This window comes from Uranotaenia lowii, chromosome 2 (assembly GCF_029784155.1).
Source record: "Uranotaenia lowii strain MFRU-FL chromosome 2, ASM2978415v1, whole genome shotgun sequence".
NCBI lineage: Eukaryota > Metazoa > Arthropoda > Insecta > Diptera > Culicidae > Uranotaenia > Uranotaenia lowii.
In genome coordinates this window covers 171,382,333-171,409,982 of record NC_073692.1, presented here as the reverse complement: position 1 = coordinate 171,409,982, position 27,650 = coordinate 171,382,333, and the positions used below count along the sequence as shown (strand labels likewise).

General features: G+C 35.5%; 1 protein-coding gene across 6 annotated transcripts in view; it reads right to left on the bottom strand.

Moving 5' to 3' along the window:
* LOC129749802 (calphotin-like) overlaps positions 1-27,650 on the bottom strand; it is a 321,578-nt gene that overhangs the window by 206,429 nt on the left and 87,499 nt on the right. For 3 of the 6 annotated variants that reach the window (XM_055744890.1, XM_055744895.1, XM_055744896.1), the window contains exons 1-2: positions 10,347-10,703; positions 8,070-8,351 (exon numbers count right to left, since the gene is read on the bottom strand). The gene's annotated coding sequence lies outside the window, so the exon portion shown is untranslated. Of the gene's footprint in view, positions 1-8,069; positions 8,352-10,346; positions 10,704-26,222; positions 26,249-27,650 lie in introns of those variants that run through there. The other 3 variants (XM_055744892.1, XM_055744893.1, XM_055744894.1) reach the window with 3 other exon arrangements.

Here is a 27,650-nt window from a genome sequence, read left to right as displayed (position 1 = left end):
TATTCCTGTTTTTTGTTCTATCAAGTTTCACAGATATATCTGCAGTATTCCTGCAGTATTAATTTATGTTTTACTCCACTTTTAACGAATGCCGTTCAAAGGGAATGACAAAGGTCATTTACAAAGACATTAAAGAATTTTCAATATCAGCTTCAGTGTCAACATTCAGAATACTCCTTCTGGTCTTCCCAACATATTGAATCATTTTGAAGATGAATTTCTTCAAAGTTCAACGTTTGCCCATGCCCCACCGTGTAAGTTGACAGGAGGGAATATTGTTTTTAACACTTTAAGGGTATACTAAAAATTTCTCATAAAAACTTTGCGTCCAGTTAAACATCAGTTCTAAAGTCTCGCTTTTCAAAAACGAAGCGAATCAAAAGTCTCTTTTATGCAGCCATGTAACACAAAATCACATTTCATGTTAAGTACGTACTTGAATTGGTATGTAATAAAAAAAGTACGATGGTTTGTTCAGAATTATTTAAAAATAAAAGCTCCCAGTTTCATTTTTAAACTCGTTTCAGTTGTGTTTTCGGCCCGAAGTAACAATTTCTAGAAGAAAACATAATTTTCATTTTTTTTACAGAAAAAGTTGAACGTTTGAACATGTTCTAATGTTCCTTGAATGAAAAGTCGAATGCTACCTACATTAACACGAACTAAATATGAAAGTATTTTTGCGAAACTTTCAATTGGTTATGATTCGATTGATAAAATACCAATCCGTGTCACATCTAGGCGTCATTAAATTCCACGTGCAATTAAGCAAGAAAAAAACACATCTAGGTTGCATATCGCTGGCATATCGCCCCCACGTGCATAAGAAACATATGTAGGTACTTGGTTGAGAAACAGGCGCCTGATTGTTAAATTTTCCAGCGATCAATAAACAGTATGCTTTAGACTTGCGACGACGTTTGCTTGACCATAGAGACGAAAAACAAACCCCTCAAATAAAAGACAATCTCTAAAAATGGATGCCATGACTTTTCAAATTCAGATTTTGGCCAAAAAAATGTATATGTTTTATTCGATAGACAAAATGTCAATCTGGGTCTCATCTAGGCGTCATTTATAACCATGTGCTGTACAAATGAGCTAGGAATCAAGTAGAAAAAAAACACATCAAGGCTTCATATCGCCACCCCTTGCATAGAAAATATGCTTGGTTGAGAAATACGCGCCAAAATATTCCCACTGATCAGTATGCTATGCCTGGGTTACTATCCTTTTGCGACGTTGGCTCGACGCCTCGACCTTGGAGACGAAAAACAAACCGCCCAAATGAAGAAAAAATCTCGAGAAAATGGATGTCATGACTTTTATTTGTTCCAAAAAACTACAAACTTTGTATGGAAGCCCCCCCTCCCTTAAGTCGGATGGAGTTTTGACTATTACAGAAACCATCCCCGGCCTCAAAAACCCTCAGATGCCAATTTTGACGATGATCGGTTCAGTAGTTTTCGAGTCTATAGGGAACAGACAGACAGACAAACATTCATTTTTATATATATAGATAAAATATGATCTTAGCTAGTAAGTGTATTTAAAACCAATTACAAAACAGTTTACTTTATATGATTCAAGTACTTTAGTTTAAAGAAAAACAACTGCAAACAGGAAATGAGAAATACTAATTACAACGACCAGTAATGAATAACAGCTTCTTCGAAATGATTTAACACTATCATAATATGTATAAGCAACGATTAAAAATAACTGCATTCGTTGACCCGAAGTATGTATATAAAACGATAGAAATAAAATAACAATACATCAGCTTCAACCTGTTGAAGATACCGATATAAAATGGACGGAAGACAGAAGTATGGTACAGGTGTCACATTCTAGGGAAAACAGATGAATCATTCTTATTATTGAGTCACCCATCGTCAAGCTAGCTAGCATTTTAAGTTTGTTCAAGTGCTGCAATAAGCCGAAGAAGTTTTTTTTTTCTCAAATCAACAAGTGCTTAGCACAATCAATTACTTGCTTCTGTTCGAAATGAAACAATGATCAAATTAGTTGAGCACACACCCAACTTTTCATGCTCCTCGCTCCAGCAAGTTAGAAAAAAAAAAGTACGGTTGAATTCAATTCGATTTTACAAACGTACAAAGCCACTTTTAATAATTTCTATTGAGAAAATTTAATGGTAAAATTATAAAGACGATTTCACTTCAACACATGAAAAAAAATTAAAACTTTTTCCGAATACAATGGTAAACTTCGACAATGAAACCTCTTCAATAACCCTGGACTAAAAATAAAAACTGATTTTTTGTCTAAAAACTCTGAAATTACTTACTCCATTAGACTTCTCCATAAATATTTATAAATATTTAGTCATTATTGTAGTTTTCACAAAGAACAAAAGATTAAACAGGATTTTTTTCTATTTTTCCCATCCGTAAAAATTTTTAAAAAAAATGGACCTTTTGAAAACATAATTTAATCGTTATGTCTTGTAAGTTCAAATTCAAATAAACCAAATGTTTTCGGATTTTGACTTCGTTTCAGCTATGGCAACTGTAGATTTAGAGTATCAAAACCTTTGTATCTATTTTTGGATAGACTGTAGAATATTACTGTTTTTTTTCTAAATTAACCGAGAATAATTTCATCTGCGAATTTCAGTAAGAAAAAGTTACGAAAGATTGATCCATGTTCGATAAAATAAAGGAATTTCGAATGATCAAACAAAAAATGAATCTCGAATTTAATGCTCTTGAAATAATAACACCGTAATTCTGTAAACTTGTAAAATTATAATATGGCTGAACAGTAGACTGGCCCACAACAACAAAAAATCCTTATATTCCACGCGGCACCCCCTAAATTTGTGCATTTAGGTGAAAAATATGACTTTCTGAAAGTTTCAGGTCATTTGGAAGAAGCACGAGCTGGCGCAAAGGACTTGAAATTTGTATGAAAATTTTTAGCAAAATGTATGGAAAATCGGCATACTTTCACTCTTGGTGTTCTAAAATATGTTTCCAATATGCTATTTAGAAAGCTCAGAATTTCAGGAATTGTAGTTCAAACAATGACAAACAAGTTCGTAGAACATTGTGATGCGATACGAGTTGACTGTGATGAGTTATCCGCAATTTAATGTGTGATTTTTCCGCATTTCTTTGATATATCGTAAACGGAGTGTGGGCTAATAATCGCACTAATTTGATCGCATCGTCACACAATAAGAATAACAAATAAAAAGTTTGTGACCTTTCTTTCAACTTTTTGCAGATATTTGTTATAAAATAAGCTACAAATTTGGACCAGTCTACTGAACAGCACTTGAAGAAATCAACTCTCTCTCGCACAGACACTTGAAATTATACAATGTAGAAACTTCAAATTATAACCTCTTTAATTAAATTGTTATTCACTTGAAAAAGTAATTATTTCAAGATATCTTTTCGATCCGGGGAAGAAGAGGCAAAGATAGCACCAATAACCAAAAGGTTATTACTGTTTTCTGAGTATATACACTGCCGGCCAAAAGTTTGGGATCACCCGCTAAAAAACATGCAAATCGTTTGATCGTTCATATCTCAGCCGCCTCAGGACATACTACAAATCTTCTGATCTCATCCGAAAGATAATGAATAATAGCCATTTCGGAGGTATTTTGCCCAGAAACAATGTTTTAGTTTTGTACCGTGAACTTAACCTAAAGTAAGAACGTTTTTAAAAAATCGCACTCAACATTCAAAGCCGATCTTCCAAAAGGGTTTGAATCTCCCCTGAGTATGGTGTATCGGCCAAAAAATTGGGATCATTCTTTTAAAAACATGCAAATTTATCTCATTCATATTTTTCTCATCTTACATCGTATTGCAGATCTGAAGGGTTCATTTGGAAGTTTAGGAATTGTTGTTTTTCATAACTTCATTCAAAAATTATATTTTAAAGTGATAACCATAAAAAAATCACTTGAAATTGATTGTTTTATGAAAGTTCACACTTATAATTCTGAATTCTAAAATATAATTTTTAAATGAATTTATGAAAAAAACACAACTTCCAAGCTTCCAAATGAACCCTTCAGATCTGCAATACAATATAGGATGAGATAAATTTGCATGTTTTTAAAAGAATGATCCCAAACTTTTGGCCGATACGCCATACTGAGGGGAGATCCCAAAATTTTGGACGATAACTTAAGGCTCTATTTTATTAATTACAAGTACATTCTTAAATTTTTGCACCTAGCTTTTTTATTGTGTTTGAGAATAAGGATTGTAATGCACTTCGAATTTTGAAATTTGGTTCACCCTAACCCGAGATGATCGGCTTTGAATGTTGAGTGCGATTTTTTGAAAATGTTCTTACTTTAGGTTAAGTTCAAGGTACAAAACTAAAACATTATTTTTGGGCAAAATACTTCCTAAATAGCAATTGCTCATTATTTTTTCAGATGAGATCAGAAGATTTGCAATATGTCCTAAGACGGCTGAAATATGAACGATCAAAATCAAAATCAAAATATACCTAAAAAAAAATAATACGTAACCCATATGCAAAACCGTTTCTTTTTTAGTTGAAAAAAAGCCTCATTTTCAAAAACACGCAAATTTATTTTAAGACTGACAAGTTCATAGGTTTGATGAAAAAAAAACATAGTAAATTTTTCTAAATGTATAAAAATGGAATTCTGTCTGTCTGTCTGTTCCCTATAGACTCGAAAACTACTGAACCGATTTGCGTTGACAGATGGGGATATTGGAGGTCGGGGAAGGTTCGTATAATGGTTTGGGACCCCTCCCTATCCTTGAAAGGGAGGAGGAGGTCTCTCAAATAAATGAAAAGTGTTCATAACTCGAGAACTGATTATGCAAATGGAACCAAATTTGGCATGGGAGTGTATTTCGGTACGAGGAATGTTTCAAAGATTATTTGGTACCCCTCCCTCCTCCCAATGGGGAAATAGAAAGCGGGGAGGGGGGCTACGATACAACTTTTCGCACAATTCGAGAATAAATCAAGAAAACGGAACTAAATTTGGCATGCAAAGGTATATCGGCAGGAAGAATATTTTAAAGATGGATTGAGACTCCTCCTCTTTTTAAGTGATATAAAAAAGGGGGAAGGGCCTCTCATGCAATTTTTTGCAAAATTCGAGAACTAATCAAGCAAATGGAACCAAATTTAACATGGGGTGTTGTTAGGGCACGAGTAAGATTTCTATGATTATTTGGAACTCCACCCTCTTCTATTGGGGAGATACAAAGGGGGGAGTCCCCATATAATTTTATGCAATATTTGTTAACAAATTATGCAAATTGATCAAAAGTTCACATAGGAAGGTACAAGGCTACGAGTCAAGTTTCTACGATGTTTGAAACCGTAGGGAAGGGTAGCTCCCACACATTTTTTTAAGAGCTCGAGTGCTAATCTAGCAGTAATTAACAAGAGTATTTCAATACAAGAAATATTTCTAAGATCATTTGGTTCTCCTCACGGGATATGAAAGAAAAGAAAGGTGTCATACGTATGGTTTGATAAATTCAAGAGCTTATCAAAAAATTGAACCAAATTTTACAGGGGAGAGTATTAATTCTATGGTTATTAAAAAACCCCTTTTCATCTCCCAGTTGGGAATAAGAGAGGGGAGAAGGAGCTCCGCACAATTTTTGTATTACTTGAGAACTTATCCAAAAGTGAAACCAAATTTGAAAAAAACAAAGTACAAAGTAAACAAAGTACAAAGTAAATAAGAAAATGTTTCTATTTTTTTTAAAGAAGAGTTTCCATACACTTTTCAAGCTAAAGAAACCACATTTTACTTGAGAGGTTTGTTTTGAGATTCAAGATCTTTCCATCTTCCAGAGGAGAAACGGGAAGAAGGAAAGTAAGTATAGCTCGCAAACTTATCAAGCAAATGGAGCCATATTCCATTTTCCATTATCCAACAAAAAAACAAACAACTTTTTTTAAACAGTCAGAATTTCCTATAAGTTTTTTTTTGTGATTCAAAGGTTAACTTTTGAAAATAGCAAAAACTGATTTAAAATAAAGTGTACATTTTTGACAAAACTACACTGCCGTTCCATGCGGAAAAAAAGTTTAGTCGCGAAAAACACTAAAATCGCTAAAACGCTAAAACAATATTTTTTGTTCCACCGACAATTTAATCGTAGTACATATTTAGATCTAGTTGATAAATTTAGAATGTAATCTGGCAAACATTCTGGTTACATTCCTTGCAACAACCTGGGAGTTATAGCAAAAAAAGCTTCGTGTGTCACAGAGCTATGCTTTTTCTTCTTTAAAACGCTCGTATTATGTTTGATTGCAAATTTCAGTGAAGTTCTCTAAATACTTTTTTTGATTTAACACACCAAATGGGAGCTTCATTATTTCTTTTAAAGCATATTTTTTTCACTGTTAAGACACCAAATTCAATTCAAAACAAAAAGCATTAAAGGCTCCTTCCTTCTGTCTCACCTATTTTTCCCGCGCCATCAACATTGGATAACATTATTATGTTTGACAGTTATAATCAAAATCAATTTATCTCAGAAGCGGTTAAAAGAAAGACATTTTTTATGTAATGTGACATTCTTGCGTAGAAACATCTACATAGAGACAGCCATCTTGATGAAAATTTAAGTAGAATTTTTTGTATTTTAATTTGAATGTTTACCTTAAAAGATGCAGATTCCAGCAAAAAAGTGTAAATGACCCAAAAGTCACATGGAACACTCTTGCGTAGAACGGCAGTATCGAATTTCTTGAAAGACAATGAAGAAATCGGTTTCAAATCAATAGTCAACTTTCAAAAAGTCGCGAGTAATTTCGACTTCTGAGATAAAAGTTATAAACGTAAGAGTTTTAATAACTTTTTTAAAGAAAATTAGAAATTTTACTAAAGAATATTTAATAAAGCATTTGCCAAAATGTTTTGCAATCTTCAAAATCTTTAATATCATAAACGTTTAAAGCTATGTCAGAAGTAGTTGAAACATTTTCTATTGATTTAAAAAAAATTAGGCAATAAAACCTAGAAAATTTATCCAAAATCTAAACTTTGAATTTAAAAGAAGATGTTGAATAGATTCTAGAACAGTTTTGGCTTTGCATGTAGGTTTGTTGTTAGATTGATTTCACTTAAAACTGATGATTGAAAAAGCTTTCAAATTCCATATCACCAAAACCAGAGGTGATAAACAAAATTTGATGAAAGATTCGTATTTTTAAATCTGGTTGAATTTGCATTTCCAATTCGGAATTCATATTCTGAACTCCAAATGTATCTTTAAATTTGAAAATGAATTTGGAATATAAACTAGGAATTCCTATTCGAATTCCTTAGTACGTGAATTCCGATTTCTGAATTTTCAATCTGAATACTGAATTTCCATTTTGGAAACTGAACTTGAACCTGAGTTCCGAATCTGAGTTCTAAATTCGAGTTCTGAAATTGAAATCTGAAATTTATTTTGGAATCTGAATACTGAGCTCGGAACTCTGGAGTTGTGTTCTGGGTCTGAGTTCTGGATCCGAATTCTGTATTTGTTTGAAATTTGTTTAAAACATTTCAATGCGGCTTTTTAGGATCGAGTGATTTGGAATCTGAAATCAAAATTTCGTATGGAAACTGTCTTTTGAAAATCTCAGTTTTCGCATCAGAGCTTGTAAAACTTTAATTCTCAAACTCAATAGAGATTCTTAATCGAACACTTCTACTGGAGTACCTGAAATTTAGTGATAGAACCAAATTCTGAATCGGCCTCTTAAAAGCATATCGTGAGAACGTTAACCGATCATCTTGGAGGGATTTCTCCAATCCAGCATCTTAAATCTTTTGGCAGTCCTCCTTCAGGGCACGCTAAAATTACTAACAACTGTGGAACATTCCCTATGGTTTCAAAAGTCCGGGGAGGACACAAATCAAAATGAATCGAAACACGAAAGGAGGTACATTCCTCCGAATGAAGTGTAGGCCAGCAGCAGCTGTCAAAATTATCTGACTGAGGCCTCATTCACAAACGTACGTATATATGTAACTTGGGGATAAGAAAAATTTGGGAGGCGAATCAATCTGGCTCTATACTTACAATTAAGGCAAAACGCAATCTGCTTGCTCGCTTGGTTGAAGTCTTTCTCGAGTTCGCTGTTATTCCCAAAAAAGGATTAAACACTGATTTGTTGTTGTTTTTTTCTGAGATGGGGTAGTCACTTTTTTCGCTTGCGCTGCTACTTCACTCTTCGAATAAAAACGTCAAAACCGAAATGTCAGAGGAGCTTTGCAATTATAATATTTCGTTTTTTCGTTGCTGTATCCACTACACTGACTGGGGAATATTTCGGTTGACAGCTGCGCGCCGCTCAAATTTCGCCTGTGGGTGGGAGGGGAATAGTTTTTTTATGTTGTTTAGAGCAATTTCATGAATTTTTTAGGGAACACGCTAATTTTTCCATTTTTTTTTTCTACAACAATTTCTTCTTGGGGTGTTCTTTGGGTGTTGCGGTTGGGTTTTGATTCAAAATTCGTAGTTATTTTTTTATGGTGCCATTATCGTGGGCCATATTCGACACGATGCCTGCTCGTCTTGTCTTGTCTTCGGCCAACGAGATTCGAACACCAGGAGGAAAGAAGCCGGAGCAGCTTATGTATAGTGTAGTCGGGCTGCCTGCCAGCCTACCCCAGCAAAACCTGACCATCCAATTTCCGCGTATTCTTTCTGTGTGCTTGCTTGCTTGCTTATAGTTCAACGGAGCACTTTAAAATTTTTCATGCTCTCTTTTTGCTGCTTCCTTTTCTTCTGCTGTGTACAAGGGTCTTCTTTGTTACGGGCTTCGTTGTTGTTCTTCTAGCGGGTTGTCTTCCGTTATGCTTGTTCATCGAAGAGTTTCACCACCGGAGTCAGAGCACACCAATACAGGTTCTCTAGCTCTAGTATAGTGGCAAAGGAAGGAACAACTCGCGCAAAAACTATCCTACTAGGCCCAACTTCAACCCACCGCTGATTGTGTAAAATCACTAATGGAACACTTTACTTTCACATTATTTTACAAAATCTGGATAATTTCTATTCACAAATGTCGGGATTAAGATGCTGTCTAAGTCTTACGATTGTCAAGAGTTCTTTCCGCGGTAAGAAGTCGAAGTTGGAGCTCAATAGAAAACGTCCTGAGAAAATTCAACAAGCAACAAATTCCAAATGGAGTTGTTTCCAGTCGATTATTCGCGGAAGGGGTTGTTGGAATAATAAAAAAAAATCGGTTTGGGGAGGATCGGGAAATTAAGAAAAGACTAGCATAGGCGGTGACTCCAACTCCAACTCCACTCTCTGTCGAGAAGTCGAAGCACACAAGAAAGGTATCAATGGAGGAATGTACACTGATGGATGGAAAAGAAGCATCGCAGAAGAACCAAGAGTGTAGGAGCACACTGGCCCCGAAAATGAATGTATGTTTTGGGCGTCGTCACACAGACACACAATTTTTGGAAGGTTCAGGCTCGCGCTCATTGCTCTTTGTCTGTCTCATTTTGCAACTCCTCCGGTTGCTGCTGGACCCGGTGCTGGTGCTGCTTTTCGGTGCTATCCTTCTTATTCACATGCGCTTATTCTCGGGCAGAGTCGGGTTAGAATGGCTTTTTAGGACCCCAGGAGCGTTTTGCATAAGCTTTTTGCTCTTTGGTGGTTCACTCTTTTAGTTTTTTTTTCGGTGTTTCTGTTGCCAAGTTGACCTGGTTGCCGACTGTGGTCTGAGAAAAAGAGTACTCCCAAAGCTAATGAGATATCAAATTTCATTATCCAAGAGATGGTTTCGAGCGCACAAGATACATCGGAAAATGGACACCTCAAAGCACATGCACATTGGAACTTAATTGAACACCATTACTCATTGTTGCCTCAAATTAATCAATAGATCCGTAACCGTATTATTTCGCTGATTGACTTTTATCACGAGTTTAAGGACAACCGACCGATCAAATTTATTTCCACTCTACCCCGAGCCCTCTGAACTGATTAAAAAAAAACTTATGATTTGAACTCTGATGTTTTTTTCGTCGTTGCCTCATTCCCTCCCCGGTTTGATCCGTTGTAGCAAATTGAGACCGACACATGGCAACAAGAATCCGAAAAAAGCGAAACGGCAAAGCGACGGTTTCGAAAAGAGGGAACACCAAAAAAAAGGTACATCACTATTAAGAGTTATCTTTTCCACAACCTAGTGTGGGGCTCGTGATTTACCAACGTTTTACACTCTTTACTTCCAATGCACCACTATTACAATCCCAAAAAAACCCGGCATAAGCCCAGAAGAAAAATCACTTGTTTTTTTTCGGGAACACCTTTGATCCCCTCTCGATTAACACTACTCACTTTTCCTGGACCCTCGCCGGAACAACTATTGAAGCACAGGAGGACAATACACCGTACCGTTTAATCGTTGATTCTATAAAGCACAACTCACTTCCGCCACGGATTCGAATCCGATTCAGTCTGGGGTTCTGGTCACTGCCACAGTTTTCGACTCACAATCACACCACACACAATATGCGGAGGAAAATCCGGCCGCTTAAAGAGCGAGCAGAGGGAGGTGGGAGGGAGTATCCGAAGGGGTACAGACAAAAACGGTTCACCCAACACAAAAAATCCTAAGAAGCGCACTGCAGAAAACCTAACAGAAAAACGACCCGACTTTAATGCGTCCACACAGCACGAACACTAAATACACAATAAGCCCAGCATTAGGTTCTTTGTGCGAGATAAGCCTCTGGCACCGAGACCGAGCCAAGCAGCGAGGAGAGGAGGACTATCCGGGCGGACAACAGACACCCACTCTCGCTCGCATCGCTCCCAAAGAAAACGAGTAGGAGATTTCTCCCGATGAGCATAGTCGTTCTACTCCCATCCCATCCCAGCCAGCCAGCATAAAGCATCCATCCAGCTAGAGCGACCGGTTCTTTGTCGACGCTCTCCCGATTGCGCTTTCCATACCACCCAGCAAAAGCGTGAGCATAAATTAACCTCCTTCCTTTTGCATCCATGCCAGGCGTGCTAGCAGCATGGACGATCGTCAGCCAGCATATGCGCTCATGCTGGGCAGCGTTGCCAATTTTTCCGTGTACAAAAAAAAATCGGTACGGTTTATGTTATCTTGCTACATTCAGAGTGACAATAAAGTTCCTGTACACTTAAAAAATACTTTAACACTAGAAATTTTTATGTTTATACAATTGAGTGCCCCAAATTTGTATGGGAAATTTTTAACCCGTGAAATGTTAATGTTATGCGCTTGAGGCTTAATTGAGTATTGCGGTCGGGGTGGGATCATTTTAACTCCTCATCAACAGTGATGAATATAACCCTTAAAAATGTTAACCCATTTTTTGAAGCCTAATAACTATTTTATCTGAACTCTAACGGAAATTCTGTTGAAGCCGTGCACAACGTAGCACTTTGGTCCAGATGGATTCACTACTTCAGTTGCCCTGTAGGTTTACGAATTCTGCTAAATCGACCATTGTAATCTGTAAAAAGCTGTTTTTGGATTTTGCTGTTGGGGATTTTGGGTCAAGAATAGACGCCTGCCAAAGTAACAGGTGTATACCTTAAGGGGGAGTAGGGTCTAACGGGTAAAAAACACCATTTTTCATTCATTCACGAATTTTTTTTAGAGCTATCGTTCAACAGGGTGACCAGCGGATGTCCATAATCGAATTCCCGGTTTTTTCCCGGTTTTCTTGATCAAGATTTTAATCTTTTTTCCGGTTTCAACATATCCAGATACATACTTTTTATACCGTAGAAAAGACATTTTACAATTTTTAAGATAAAAGAAAATGAATCGTATTTAAATTTCAATATTTTATTCTAAATTCAATTGCTAACACAGGTTTACAAAATTTACCCTTTCTGAAGAGTCAAGATTTAACAACAGTGTTCTATTTAAGGCGCTGATTCTTAGAAAGAAGCTTTTCTCAGCTAAAGAGTTGGTTGAGAATTTTGTTGACCTTTGAAAATACATTTTTTTTCTAAAAATGTGTACATATTTACCTTTTTTAGAAAAACTGAACAACATTCGATGGATTTCAAAATTTTAGATGTTTTGCTATATCAATTTCATTGAAAATCGTGAATTGTATTGATTCTGTAAAACACGGAAATTTCGTAGAAATTTAAAAGAATTTTACGCTAAAAGTAAGGTATTTTATTATGAGATCTACAACAACTAGGAAACATCTCAATCCCCGAGGGCAACATAAGTTTATAGAAATTGTAAGGCCTTTTGATCCAAAGGGGTATAATTTCGAGAAAACACGTATTAAAGATGTGGTGTTTGGTTATTTTCAGCAAATTAAAAAAAAACTTTTTTTTTCGAATGTTAACAGATAAAAATAAAATTCTTGAAATCTGAAAAAAAAAGACAAAATAAAGTTTGAAATATGAATAAAAGATTGACGGTGTTAACTCAAAATCTAACATTTTTTCACATATACCCTTTTGACATTGAAGGCCTCATATAGATTTATTAGCTCATCCATGATCAATATCGATTTTACTCAGAACTGATGAGGTTTAGAGCTTCCAGACGACATGTCACTTAAAATAGAAGTGATTGAACAATTTTGAATTTAGGATTGTAAAACCCTATGTAATTTAAAACAAAGAATTTTAATTTTTAAATTCTATTCCAAGTTTCCAGCTTTAAAATGTAGTTGCATAAATTGATTTGTTTTTCAAAAGTTTATCTTTTCCACAGAAATTCTGAAAACAGACTCTGATTTTGAAGCTGTATATTTCTTTGAAAATTGTATTTTAATCTTTTTCTTAAATTGTATTTTTGAAATTTTAGTCTGATTTTTAATGAGAAATCTTAACCTAAAACCTGAATTCTGAATATGAATTCTTCATCTGCATTTTGAGTCGGACTTCTGTACAAATAATAGAAATTTCAATCCGATCTCTTTATTTGAGTTTTCTACCTGAACTTTGAATTCAAATCGAAAAAAAATTCAGATTTTGAAACTCTTATCAGAATTTTGAACATAAATTCTGTGTGATACTTTTTCGGCTAACAGTGTAATAAATAGCAACAAAGGCTTTTTATTTAGCATTCCAACGTTTCAATTCTTGATCGATCCTTGGAATCATAAGCAATAGTCGTTTTTGTTTAACTGCTGACCGAAAAAGTATACCAATAATCCATTGAAAGTCGACAAATCACATATGAATATTATTTCTGAATATCATATTTGAATTTTTAATAAAAGGTCAAAATTCTATTTTTAATTTAATTATTTGAAACAGGTTTTCTAAATTCGGACTCTTATGGCTGATTATTTCTGATATTCAAAAAAAACCCAATTGGGACACAAAAACATGCAACTCCATCTCTTGTAGAATCATAACGGGAAAAAAATTTACCAATTTGTATTTAAAGCTTCTGAAAAAAAAATCTTTCAATGAACTTTCCTATTAAGTATGTGAGAATATTAAGAGGAAAAATGATTTCTTTTGGTGACAGTTTTCCCGGTTATTTCCCGGTTTTCCCGGTGCTATTTTCAATTCCCGGTTTTTTCCCGGTTATCCCGGTTTTCCCGGTTCGCTGGCCACCCTGGTTCAAACAAATGTATTCAAATTTTTTGCATTATACAAAGCATTGTTAAAAGGATATTTAGTAATTTTTTTGTAGAAAAATATTGTAAAATCAGCCGGTGACGGAGCACTTTCGAGGATGCCTTTTAGAAAAAAGGATTTGCGGTGGACACTGTATCTCAGCACAGAATCATCTGAAGTCAAAAATCAGAGCAAAATATTTTTAATAGATGTTTTTTTGGACCCCAACGTTTTTATTTAACTTAAAAAAAAAATTTATGAAATTTTTGTGGCTGTTTGAAGTAAAAACTACGATTTTTCACGAAAAAATCCGCCATTTTTTATCTGTAAAATCTCCCCAAAGTAAAAAAAAAAAAAGAAAAACGTTGGGGTCTGGTATTTTATATGTAGAAAATATGTTCCAAATTTGAAAAGAATCGGATAAGTAGTGGTCAAACGACGATGTCCACGGACTTTAAAAATGTGCTTTCGAGAAAAACGCGTTTGAAGTTTCTGCTCTTGCTTTCTTGCAGTATTAGATAGGAGGAGATAAAGGCCTATAATTACAGTTTTGCTTCAATTGACTTGAAAATTTGACACAACATTCTTGAAATGTTTTACAATAAGAAAATAAAAAAAATAAAAAAATCGATTTTTGAAAGTGTAAGACCCTGCCCCCCCTTTAAATCATTTGGAGTCAAAATTAAAATTACGATTTTTCCAATTTTCTTTGGTCTCCCCATTGGTGATTTTTTAGAGTCAAAAACCAAAACTTTGAGCGCTTTAAGGCTCCCCTAAATCAAGCCCGATTGAGTTGAAATTTTGCACTGGTCAGTTTAGGGCCAATCAACGAAATGTATATGGTCAGTTTTCAAAATTCGATCATGAAATTTTCCCCTACACCCTAATGTAGCTACCGGACGATTAACATTCCGCTTCAAAATTTATAATTCTTCAGAACCTTTAAACTCTTTATTTTTTTATTTCAACCATTTTTCTCTAACTTTTCGTCGGCAGAGCTTTCTTTAAGTTTTCAATTCAAAAAAAAAAAAATAATAATAAAAATATGTTTAAACTAAGCACAATTTTATTGACGTTTCGTCGGCAACCTTTTTTGAATTATTCGTTTCAAATAAAAAAAAACCCGTAAGAAATAATAATTTAATTTTGGCTTTTTCGGTCTTGGATGTAGATCAAACAACGATGGTTTTTGAAATACCCGACGTTTCGACCAGTTTTGTTGGTCTTTTTCAAGGGAACTGGAAATTTTATTGCAAATTATTGTTTTGAGCGTTGTTAATGATTTGTGAAATGTAGTGTTGTAACTCACTTTGCTGTCTGTTGTTTTTGTCGATTTCGTTTTAGTCCAACGGCTAGGAGTCCATTGATTGCTGCTCGTCTGTTATAAATGTACAATTGTTATCTGTTTCATGTTCATACATACATTGATTAAAATATCTTACATATTTCAACGGATGAAACGAAAAAGTTTTCATCCGTGTCACTATGATCACACTGTTAACGTTCGGTTTGAATTAAGATGGAGTGTGGATGATGTTGGGTTCATGTTAGTATGAAATGTGGAAACTGTGGGTATTGTTGATATTTGAGCTTTCTGATTGAGTTTGTAAAGGTGAAATCATGTTGTGGTTTATACTATCTAAGCTATGTGTATTGGTTCCTGTTCTATTGCTATTTTTTGTTTTTGTGTGTGTTTTAACTGCAACATCATCCACACTCCATCTTAATTCAAACCGAACGTTAACAGTGTGATCATAGTGACACGGATGAAAACTTTTTCGTTTCATCCGTTGAAATATGTAAGATATTTTAATCAATGTATGTATGAACATGAAACAGATAACAATTGTACATTTATAACAGACGAGCAGCAATCAATGGACTCCTAGCCGTTGGACTAAAACGAAATCGACAAAAACAACAGACAGCAAAGTGAGTTACAACACTACATTTCACAAATCATTAACAACGCTCAAAACAATAATTTGCAATAAAATTTCCAGTTCCCTTGAAAAAGACCAACAAAACTGGTCGAAACGTCGGGTATTTCAAAAACCATCGTTGTTTGATCTACATCCAAGACCGAAAAAGCCAAAATTAAATTACTATATATCATTCCCGGTCGTAAACATAAACCTAACCTCAAATTATGTAAGAAATAATTTTTTTCTTGGGTATTTTTGCCTACTTTCTCTGACCATTCATCGGCAAAGCTTTTTTTTATTTATCGTTTAAAAAAATAATCAAAAATATTTTTCTCACTTTTTAAATCTTTTCACTTTCCTCCGACCTTTCGTCGGCAGAACTTTTTTATTTTATTTTTCGATTCAATTAAAAAATACTTCAAAAGTATTTTTCTCTATTTACAATCTTTTCCATTTTTCTCTGACCTTTCGTCGGCTGAGCTTTTTTGTTTTTTTCGTTTAAATTAGAAATCCTTCGATAATCTTTTTCTTTTTTTTCATTTTGCTCTGACCTATCATCGGCAGAGTTTTCTTAATGTTTCGCTGCAAATAAAAAATCGTTCAAAAATATTTTACCACCTGTTAAATTTTTGCCAATTTTCTCTAACCATTCGTCGGTAGAGCTTTTCTAAATTTTCGATTCATTTTCGTTTCGTTTTTATTTTGCTCTGACCTATCATCGACAGGGCTCTGAAATGTTTTGCTGGAAATTAAAAAAAAAACCCTTCTGAAATATTTTTCTCCTTGTTTATTTTTTTGCCATTCGTCGGGAGAGCTTTTTTTTAAATTTTTCGTTTCAAATTAAAAAAAAACCATCAAACATATTTTTGTACTTTTAAACATCTTTTTAAATTCTCTCTGACCTTTAGTCGGCAGACTTCTAAAATTTTTCGCTTTAAAAAAAAATGATCTGAAATATTTTTTCTTTTTTTTATACGTCGTTCCCATTTTTCTCTTACCTTCTGTCGGCTGTGTTTTTTTTTTAATTTTTCGATCTAAATCGTCAATATATTTTTATAATATTCGTTTTAATTGAAAAAATCCTTCAAAAATATTTTTCGCCTTTTAGACATCTTTTTCAATACTCTCTGACCTATCTTAATTTTTTGCGTCAAAAAAAAAACAATTTTTTTCACATATTTTTATATTTTCTTTGGCCTGAATATGAAATCAGGCTGTAGAGGCAACATATTTTCCAATAGTTTAAGTTATCGTTGAAAATTGTTTAAAAATGCTGGATATGCCTCAAGTTTATAACTTTTTTTAATGCACGATAAATTAAAAATTTTAATAGTACACGAATGCAAAAAAAAAATGTGCAAAAGAAGTAGTTTTGAATCCAACAATCTTCATCACATCTATAGTGCAAAATCTCTTTTATTTATTGAGATACAAAACCAAAATCATATTGTTATGTTGTAATCTTCAGATTCCGAGGAATCTAATGGTGTATAATTTGTACAGAGAGTGGCTGACATGAAAATGTGTCCCGTCGATCGAAAATTGGGGACAGTAATTCAGTGAGAAAATCAATTTGTTTATGAGAACGAATTTTGGATAACTGTGTAACAAAAAGCACGACATTGCTATGTGAAAATGAAACGCTAATTGAAGAACCCTTACGATGTTTATGAGGGTAGGTTCATACGTTCTTAATGAGAATATGTATGATGCGAAGGTATTCAGTGTAAAGAATATCGAAAGTGCAAGTTTTAAAGTTGCAAGCGAGATGATGAAATGATTCACTTTTTTACAATTTTAACAACAATTAAAAATATTTCCTACAATGTGGATAGACCAACCTTTTTGAAGATTAACTAAATCTATTTTCATTCATAGAGCTTGGCAACACTGAATCCATTCTAGCATGGACGATCAGCATATTTACTCATGGCAGCAGCCTTGTTGGTGTCATATGTATATGAAATGTTGAATTTTACATAGTATAAAAGTGAAGATTATGCGAAGAAATTCATTATTGGTAGCATCATATATTTTTATCATTTAACTATATTTCAAGTGAAATATTCATTAATTTTGCGAATATCTGTCGATGAGATTGGTAAAGCTAAAAACCAGATTCAACAACAAAATCAAATAGAAGTATCAACTCCGACAATCGTCATACAACATTATGCTCCCGTCGAAAAAGTATGCTCAAACTCTCACTCCCACCGATTCGATGAAAGAGACTCTTTTAAAACCACCCAACTCTCTGCTTTCCACCTTCTACCTTCTCAAACAACCCGGTGCAAAGACAAACGATGAATCAGCTTAGCGAATTTCCAATTCCAAACCCATAGAACTTGGGTTGGCTAGCAGCTCATTGTTGTTGTTATTGTTGCTGTTCGAATCTTCGTCCAGCACTAGAAGTCTGCCACATTCTCGGTCAGCCAATCTCAAGGAATAACAAAAAAAAAACTTATGCGCGGTGTATGAATTTAACCATCTTAGCCAATTCTGCCCCAATCAATCACGGTTTCACCACGTTTTCCTGCCTTGTTCCATTTCAATATTAACAACAAGCAGAGCTCTATTGCATTGATCAAATTGGTTGGTGTTCCCTGGCCCTGGACCATTATCCACACCAAACCAAAGCTAGAGAAGCAGCAACTCCGCCTGCTTCCTCCTTCTTTTTTACCGTCTGACTGTTTCGTTGGTGTAAAGTCGGTCAAAGATTGCCCCAGGGCAGCAGCGCATTCGCAGCAGATTCGATCGACTGTGGTGCTTTCACGCCATCAACGGATGACGGTGGTGTTGTTGCAGCAGCCCACCCGAACATCCCGAGCATCATCATCTCATCGAAGCGTGTTGCGCTTCCCATTAAGTACGACGACGATTATTATTAGAGAGAGAAAGAGGTTCGTTCTTATCTCGGCAATTGGTTTCTTCCTTTCTTTCTTCGATTGTCTTTCTACGCGCTGGTTACTTGAAATTTGTTTTTAATAGGAACATTCAAGTTTTGTCTTCCGGGCGCTAGCATAAAACTCTAAAATAAGAGGTATTAACTGATTATTATGCTGTGCTTTAGCAAAATGCAACATAATGATAATGGCATGTAACTGTAACATATCTTGGAAACTTGAACCTTAAAGTGATATCCGTTGACATTTAAGGAATCTGGGTTAAAAACTGAAAATCCAAAACTTCGAAATTTAAACTACAATCAGATATCCAAAGTCGGGTTTGAAAATTTTTGGTCTGAGTTTCCCATGTTTTGAAAAAGCAGAAGTAGGAGTGGATATTAAAATTTTTGAACGAATCTATCATCACAAAACTGTTTCACTCTAAAAGACATCTTATTCAGAATACATTTCAATGTATCGGCATTTAACGTAACCCACATTACAATCCGATAATTGGTTCGACCATATTGAATCAACTTGTGTACGGCCATTTCCTTTGTGTTGAAATTACTCATTACTCATTTAGATCGAAGCAATCGGAAGATTTATTCAACCACGGTACCTACTAGGGCAAGGAATCTTCCGATGGCTATGATTCAACCAACACAACACATAAACACTGCAGGCCAAAAGTTTGAATCACCCCAATTTTGTTCGGCCATATCTCAGACATATTATGACATATTGCATATTTTTGATCCCATTCGAAAGTTTATTTGGAGGTTTTAAGAAGAATGTATAGGTTTACTCTATATGACTGAATTAAAGCAATCGAAAGATTCTCTTTAATTCAACCACGGTATAAGAAAATTTCAGATACCGGTATTTAGATAGCAACTTACCATCTTCTTCTGCTTTTTGTACTGAATAATCAACATTATTTTTGGTTCTTCTGTGGTACCGTGCTTGCTAATAGTTATTGTGCCAATTTATATATTCTCCAAAGGAAATTTGAATAACTTTGTGAAAACCGCAACTTCGTATCTTGTTAGGCAAAAAGTTATTAGGTGTTGAATATGGGCATGTCTTTTGGCATTGAAAAACAATAAATTCAATTGACATTAAGGGTGCTTAATCGGAATAGCGCACGGCACCCTTCCAAATAAACGAATTTCAAATTCGAATCAAATCATTTGACATCACTGTTGGGTGCCTAGTGAGGTATTGCATGATTACTTTTCATGCAATGCTTAGCGAGGCACCAGCAGGGATGTCAATTGAATTGATTGTTTTCCAATGCCAAAATACACACCACTGTTAAACAGCTAACACTTTTGCCTAATTAGATACGAAGTGACGGTCTTCAACAAAGTTTTTTACAGCGTTAACGATTCAAATACTGAACTATGATTCCAAGCCGCAACCGAAATTATTTCTGAATTGAGAGAATCGATCACAGACATTCAACTGAAAATTTTACTGCTCGATGAATCCAATGGAAGTGGACCTGATGGAATTCCAAATTCATTCCTCAAAAAGTGCGTAACCGACATCGAAGTGTCTTTGCAATTACTATTTTCAGCTTCAATTCGTGAAGGTCGCTTTCCAAAACTATGGAAGATCTCGCATATTTTGCCGATTCATAAGAATGGTTCAAAACTGCCGGCTGAAAATTACCGTGGGGTAGCAATTCTCTCTGCGATTCCCAAACTGTTTGAGATCATAATTTACGATCAAATGTATTCATTGTTAGAAACAAAGATGTCAGATTTTCAGCACGGCTTTTTGAAAAACTGTTCAACAGTGACGAACTTGTCGGAATTCTTTTCGCGAACTACTCAATGGTTATCCATTGAGTAGTTCAGGGATCACAAGTTGATATATATACCGACATGTCAAAGTCTTTTGACGTGATCGACATTAATCCTCTCCTGTCAGTTCTATGTAAAAATGGAATTACCGGTACTTGCCTGCAGTGGATTGGTTCATACCTAACAGAAAGAGTACAATTCGTCAAGCTTGGGAATGCGAGATCCAGCGTATTCTCGGTTAACAGTGGTGTACCACAAGGGAGTCACTTGGGACCCCTTCTTTTCATCACTGTTATAAACGAGTTTCCCGGAGTGTTGCGTGACGTTCATGTTTTGATATACGCAGATGATCTGAAAATGTTCCTTCCAGTTCGAAACCCCAAGGATTGCTTGACTCTACAAAATGCGGTATATAGGTTCTCTGAGTGCTGCAGCGCGTTTGGATTGAAAATTAATGCCTCAAAATGTAGCACGATAACCTTTTCCCGGAAGATGAATAACATCTTGCACCAATATCGTTTCAAAAACAGCAGTATTATTGCTAGAAAATCGTCGGTGAAGGACCTAGGCGTTGAGTTGGATGTGTAACTCAGTTTTTCAAAAAATATCGCACAAGTCGTTGCCAGAGAAAACTCCATGTACGGTATGGTAAGTAGGATTTGTCACGATCATTGTTTCGATTTGGTCTTATCCGAACTGCTATCGAATACGCCAGTATAATGTGGCAGCCATACTACAATGTACATAAAAACAGAATAGAACGAGCCCAAAAAGATTTTTGAGATACGCCCTAAGGAACCTTGGTTGGCATGACGAAATGCCGGAATATCGAGCCTTACATATGTATGCTGGTAGGATTGGATTCCCAGGAAAATCGTAGAAAATCAATCGACGTGTTCTAGCCAATGGAAAATATTTCACAAATCTCACCTTATAAAGGACGTAGCAGTTTGCGCAGCATAATACCATTCTAGCTGACAAACCGTATCAAGAACTACCCTCGCAATGAACCTATTTATAGAATGATGGCACTCTACAACGCTCATGCTAATGTAATTAAGCTAGAAATGTCCAGAGAACAAATCAAGAATAGATTTAATTTAGCGTATTCTTAAATATTTTGTTAAGCCTTAGTAAAGATTAAAGACTGAAGCCTAGGATCCAATAAATAAAAAAATAAATTTGAACCAAGCTTTTCAGGCCCCAGGGTTTGAGAAATTCAAAAATGACCGCAAAACGACTCAGTCAAGCGGCCTTCCGACGTTTTATCGGAAAATTCAAAATTGATGCCAAAAACATTCGTGTGGACATAGTTTTGCGTCATTTTTTTTCGTTTTCTTTACAATTCATCTTCAATTTTCGCAATTCATTGTTCAAATGTTCAGTTAACCGAAATTGCAATGAAGGACAAAAAATTTGCCTCTTTAGCACTAAACATACCAATACTTTGTATAAATCTATTTATACAGCAAGCGGTCAAATGACGGCAAACATCTTTTCCGCTAATCTTGTTTCTCAACCGATTTCAACAAAATTGATAGTTTTTGAAAGCTTGTAATAAAACTAGCTAAAATAGGTACTAAAACCTCGGACAAAATTGAGCTAGGGTAAATGATCTTGCGCGGAACTAAATGGCTCAATTCGACACAACTCGGAACAGTTAATTAAGTGGTATGGATAGGGGTTATATCTGAACGAATATTTTTAGTTAAGAGGATAGAACTTGGTTTCTCCTTGATGATTGATGATGATGATTTGTAGAATATTTTAGAGTTAATCCTAATAACTATAGAGCTGCTTTACTGAAGAATTAATTCTGATCTTGAGTTGAACAATTTTGTACTGTTAACATCTTTAATAGCTCTCATTCATATTTGAGTGTAACTGTGAAAACTTCAATTAAATTTCATTTTTGAAGATTTTCAAGTTCAAAAACTTATTTTTTTATCGTAAATAACGCAATCTCAGCCTTCCAAAGTTGTTCGCGTTCAAATTTATTTCTTGCTACAAAAAAGATATCTAATTTTTACTTTGATTCGCTGTATCTTATTTTGAAATAATCGATTCTCTAAACTCAAGCTTTAGTTTGTTTTATATCAAAAATTCAATTCTTTAGTATATTTGAATGATCATTTGAATGTGCGTGTTTAAGGTCATATTGCCTGAACAACTTTTGCAAGTAACGACCAAGTCAGTAATACCAAAGTATGCCATAAATTAAAGAATTTGAAAAAAAAACTGTACTTTGCTCTAAATTAAGGTGTTTTGAAGAAAAAAAATCTGATTTTTTGTGATTTCATCTAAAACTTCTGTGGTGGATTTCTGTAATGCTATTTCCTATAATTTCATTGAAAATTCATGATAAATTGAGCCTTTCATATATTCAAGTTGTCAGCAGATCGTGGCCCAGAGGATAGCATACTTGTCTTCTAAGCCAACGTTCATGAGATCGAATCCGGTCGTGACATAACCTGGCACACATAGTATGATGAAGGTTGGCGGTTATAGCATTAGTGATATGCTAGCCGTGTATACCTTGGAATTGTACGCCTCAATACTGCAGCACATGCATGTGGATGGATCTTTTCAAGGGAACTTAGATTGCACTTGGAGATCTTACCTTGATATGTGTGTGCTCGTAGTGCTACCGGTAAACAACTGCAACTTAAACCAATAGTGCAGGGGTGTCAAGTAGCATAGCAAAGTAAAAATAATAACGCGGGGTAATACCACAATAGATCAACTTAATGGTCGCAGTGGACTCTCTCCCCAACCAGGCTTGTAATTGGTCACCATCGTTTGAATTTTTCCGGAGACAACCACCACACATCGTTCGTGACAATCGTGGAGAGCGCAATCGTTTGATCGGAGAGCAAAAAAATGTAAAACGAAATTTTGATCTTTTTTGTGATTAGTCGTTTGACTGTCATCCCTCTTGCGTAGATAATCGAGATAATCATTCCACATTGTTCGACCAACACATCCAAACATCACCCGGCGCTGCAGAGTGACGAATTTTTTTTTCAACAGGAGGGAGTGAATAGAAAAGATTGCATTTGCTTATTGAGTCTGTAAGTTCTGCTGCGTGAAAGAGATAGGCGATGTCGTAAACTGTCGGGAATGATGGTCGTTTGACCATCAATTTATCCCTCTCGTGTACCAAGGCACGAAATTTTGTTCGACAATCACACAAAGAAGAATGAATGTCGTTTCGTTTGATGGTAGTCGACTGTTCGGCAAGTTTTCGGTCGCATTCGTTTAATGGCACGAACAATGATACTGATAAAAGCAGGCTGTGCGACTGTCAGAGAAAATGTCGATGGTTTACAAGTCTGTCCCCAACAGGAAAAAAAAATATATATTCAAGTTGAAAAAAATCAGGTTATACTAAAAATCTTATCATACTTTTATTATTCAAAGTGGGAAATCAAAATTTTGTATTGTAAAAAATTATAATTTTGGAGGAAATCCATTCAACATTCAAAACTCCTGTGAAATCTGCAAATATTTCAAAACTCTGTATTCTGTGACACAGATTCTGTGATAAAAATCTGCTCAAAATTCTGTGAAATCACAGATTTTTCTGTGATTTCGGCAACCTTACTCTAAACAACTCATTCAAAGAATACAGTTTATCATAAATTCCAGTTTAGTGTGAATCAAGATAAAATTTATTTTTATGAAAAAATTATAGAAACCCAAACCGATTTCTATGAGTTCAAGCTCAAGTGTTAACATCAAACACAAAGGAATCGGATAGGTTTTCAATACCAGGCTAAAAATTTAATCGTTTTGTATTATAAAATAGTTGACCCGGTGTACTTTGCTAAGCTTTGGAGAATTGAAGAATTTGTGTTATAAATAATTTGAATTTTTGTGTATTAGTATATCGTCTTCAATTGGAATTTCAACATCAAGAACAACCTCTTTAAAAGAAATCCACCTCTTAAAGTTCGAATAGTAATGGCAATGAAGATTGATTGTAATTCTGAAATTATGACTCTGCCTTTATTGGAAATATGCCAAAAATGTATGAAAGTCTTCCTTCTTCTTCCCGTTTTCCCTCTGGAAGAATCAAAAAACATTTCTTGTACCCCAAAAAATCAAACTTTTTGTGTGCCTGGTTTGGTACGCTGTGACACCAATAAAAGTAATTTTTGAATCTATTCGAACTTAATTTTACATATTTTCTGTCCCTAAAGCTGATAAAATAAGAAAAATACAAAGGTGCTGCTTACATTCAGGGGTAAACACTACATGTGAGACATAAGGCATAAGGAAACTCACCTAGCGGTTTATTTTGGAAGCTAGTAGTTCCGCTCAGGATCAAAGATAGTTCCACTCAAGATCATATTTTACTTTTTTAAACTACGCGATTAATTGATATTTTGATGGAAAACTTGTTACAAAAATCCGAATAAAGCTTTTTATGAGTTTTTCTACCATTTTAGTCATTAAGAATCAGTTCATAACGGTCAAGGGTTACATAAGTTGATGTTCAAAGTCAACATAGATTGGTGAATATTGCAGCAGAAAAGGCGCATGTTTTTAAAGCTTCTAATCACATTATTTAATTTCATAAACTTTAGCAAAAATGGAAAAGCTTGTATGAAAAGATCTTGAAAAAGTGTTTTTTCAACATTTTGATAAGATTCATAAACAATCATTGCCTAGATCTTAGGAAAAGTAAATAGTTCCGCTCAAGATCATTTACTCTAAAATTATTTTTTTTCATAGTTATTCAAAGTCGAAGAAACAAATACCGAAAAACATGCTTCGGGAAAAAAGCTATAAATCAGTTACTAAGTGCTCGAAGTTAGAGCTATGTAATATGGAAATATTGTTTGATTTTTTTTTTTTTTTGAGATTATGGCCACAAAAAAAGTTAAAAAGTGGTGTAAAACCGTAATTTTTAATCAATCAAGCGTACAAGCTGTTCCAGCTAAAGTAGAAAAAATAAAAAAAATAAAACGATTTGGAAAGGTGGCGTAGTAATTTGACACATTTTGGCATCTTTAAATTTTCAAAATATGAAACACAGACCATGCGGAATACTCGATTGACCACATCGTTGATATCATTCCTCGGGAATACATTGTGACAAAATAAAGAAACAAAAACCGGACTTTATCGCCAACACAGGATATGCGATATTTCACAGATCACCTGCTTTCCCTAGCTCTCTTTTTCTGCTCACTTTTCTGAGCTGTTTTTAATTGGCCTCCCGCGCTTTTCCCTTTCTCCCCATGCAGCTCAAGCTCTGCCACGATATTCCAACAGCATCGACTCGTCGATTTTGTCGCCATATGGCATCTGTAGACGGACTCCACCTTACCACTTTCGATTGCCGCGCGCGTTATAAATGTTTGTTATTAATTGAAAAAGTGAGCGAATCCTGCCGGACGACCGACGTTGGCGAAAGGGATGCTGCTTGAAATCCCATATATGTTGGAATACATTCGGGGGGAACGGTGTGCTTTTCTGTGGTATCCTCCGGTATCAACCTTATGGTGATCATGGTACATTTATTCGGAAACAACAATGGTTTAGAAGTGTATTTTCTTGTTATTGATACAACGATAAGTATTATCATTTGAGGCCCCCCATGCTTTGGTTATTTGAATTTACGGATACTGTTACCGAAAAATGTGGGAAAATTTAAATACAACAGATTACAGTTATTCCAATCTTCAAAATACTTGAGCCGAAAGCTCAATGAAATTAATACAAAATACCGTATCACAAAAAAAAATGCAAATACCCCAATCAAAAGTAGTTATAGTTCTGTTTTCGAAAGTACCTATAGAAAAATGTGGTGAAAAAACAGAATAATATAGCTAGATCTCGTTAAGATCAGGGAATCGAATGGAGCAGTAATGATAATGATAACTGTTTAATCACTTGTTTAACACTCATTGATTTTCTGTTACCCTGGTTAAGATACGTTTGAGTAAAACTTCTGGTATGCTCTCCTGAACAGAAATCTACGAAACTGTTATTTTTGTTCTGACTTACCACTAATAACGACTCAGAGCTTGCACCTGGAAAGAAAAAAAAACAAATCTTGAGTATATTGTGTGATGTAATGTTTACACGTACAAAATTTTGTGGCGATATGTCAAGTAGTTTTTGAGAAAGCGCCTAATACTTAAATTCATTGATCGAAATTTTTGACTAGAGTCGTGAAAAATCTAGGGAAGTCTCGTTGAGAGTCCCCAAAACATCTGAAGATCAATCTTGCGCCCGAAGTTTATTTGATAAAACGTCCTAGAGGCTGTAGAGTATATAATAAAGGGTAATACGGTCAAAATTTGGTCAATAACAACTTGGCGTATTTCTTTCAATTTTGCATTTTAAACACCTGAACACCTCTCATTTTGAAGGTGTGTGTGTAGAATGCTCCTATTTTGCTCCTATTTTTATTTTGGAATTCACTCTTCAGTTGTCAAAATGCCGTCCAAGGAAGAAGAGCAGCGTATCAAAATTTTGCTCGCGCATCGCGAAAATCCGAGCTACTCGCACGCAAAGCTGGCAAAATCGCTAAAAGCTGCCAAATTAACCGTTACAAATGTAATTAAAGTGTTTGGGGAACGTTTGTCGACAGCCAGGAAGTCTGGATCGGGGGGAAATCGAAAACCGGAAGCCGCTGAGACGACAAAGAGAGTTGCCGGTAGCGAAACCCTAACCTCTCTCTCCGAAATGCCGCAAATAAGCTGGGTGTATCGTCTACAATCGTGCATCGAGCCAAAAAAACAAACCGGACTATCGACCTACAAGAAGGTATTGACTCCAAATCGCGATGATAAACAAAATACGACGGCCAAAGCGCGATCCCGGAGGCTGTACACGACGATGCTGACGAAGTTTGACTGCGTGGTAATGGACGACGAAACCTACGTCAAAGCCGACTACAAGCAGCTTCCCGGGCCAGGAGTTTTATACGGCAAAAGGAAGGGGAAAGGTAGCAGATATTTTCAAGCACATGAAACTGTCAAAGTTCGCGAAGAAATATCTGGTTTGGCAAGCCATCTGTACCTGTGGCTTGAAAAGCAGCATTTTCATAGCTTCCGGGACTGTCAACCAAGAAATTTACGTGAAAGAGTGTTTGAATAAATGTCTGCTGCTTTTCCTGAAGAAACACGGTTGTTCCGTACTATTTTGGCCGGATTTGGCATCTTGCCACTACGGTAAAAAGGCTATGGAGTGGTACGCCGCCAACAACGTGCAGGTGGTTCCCAAGGACAATAACCCTCCCAACACGCCAGAGCTCCGCCCAATTGAGAAATACTGGGCTATTGTCAAGTGGAACCTAAAGAAGATCAAAAAAACTGCTAAGGACGAGCAGCAGTTCAAGGCAAACTGGCTTTCTGCGGCGAAGAAGGTGGACAAGGTGGCTGTACAAAATCTGATGGTAGGGGTTAAGCCTAAGGCCCGGCAATTCGG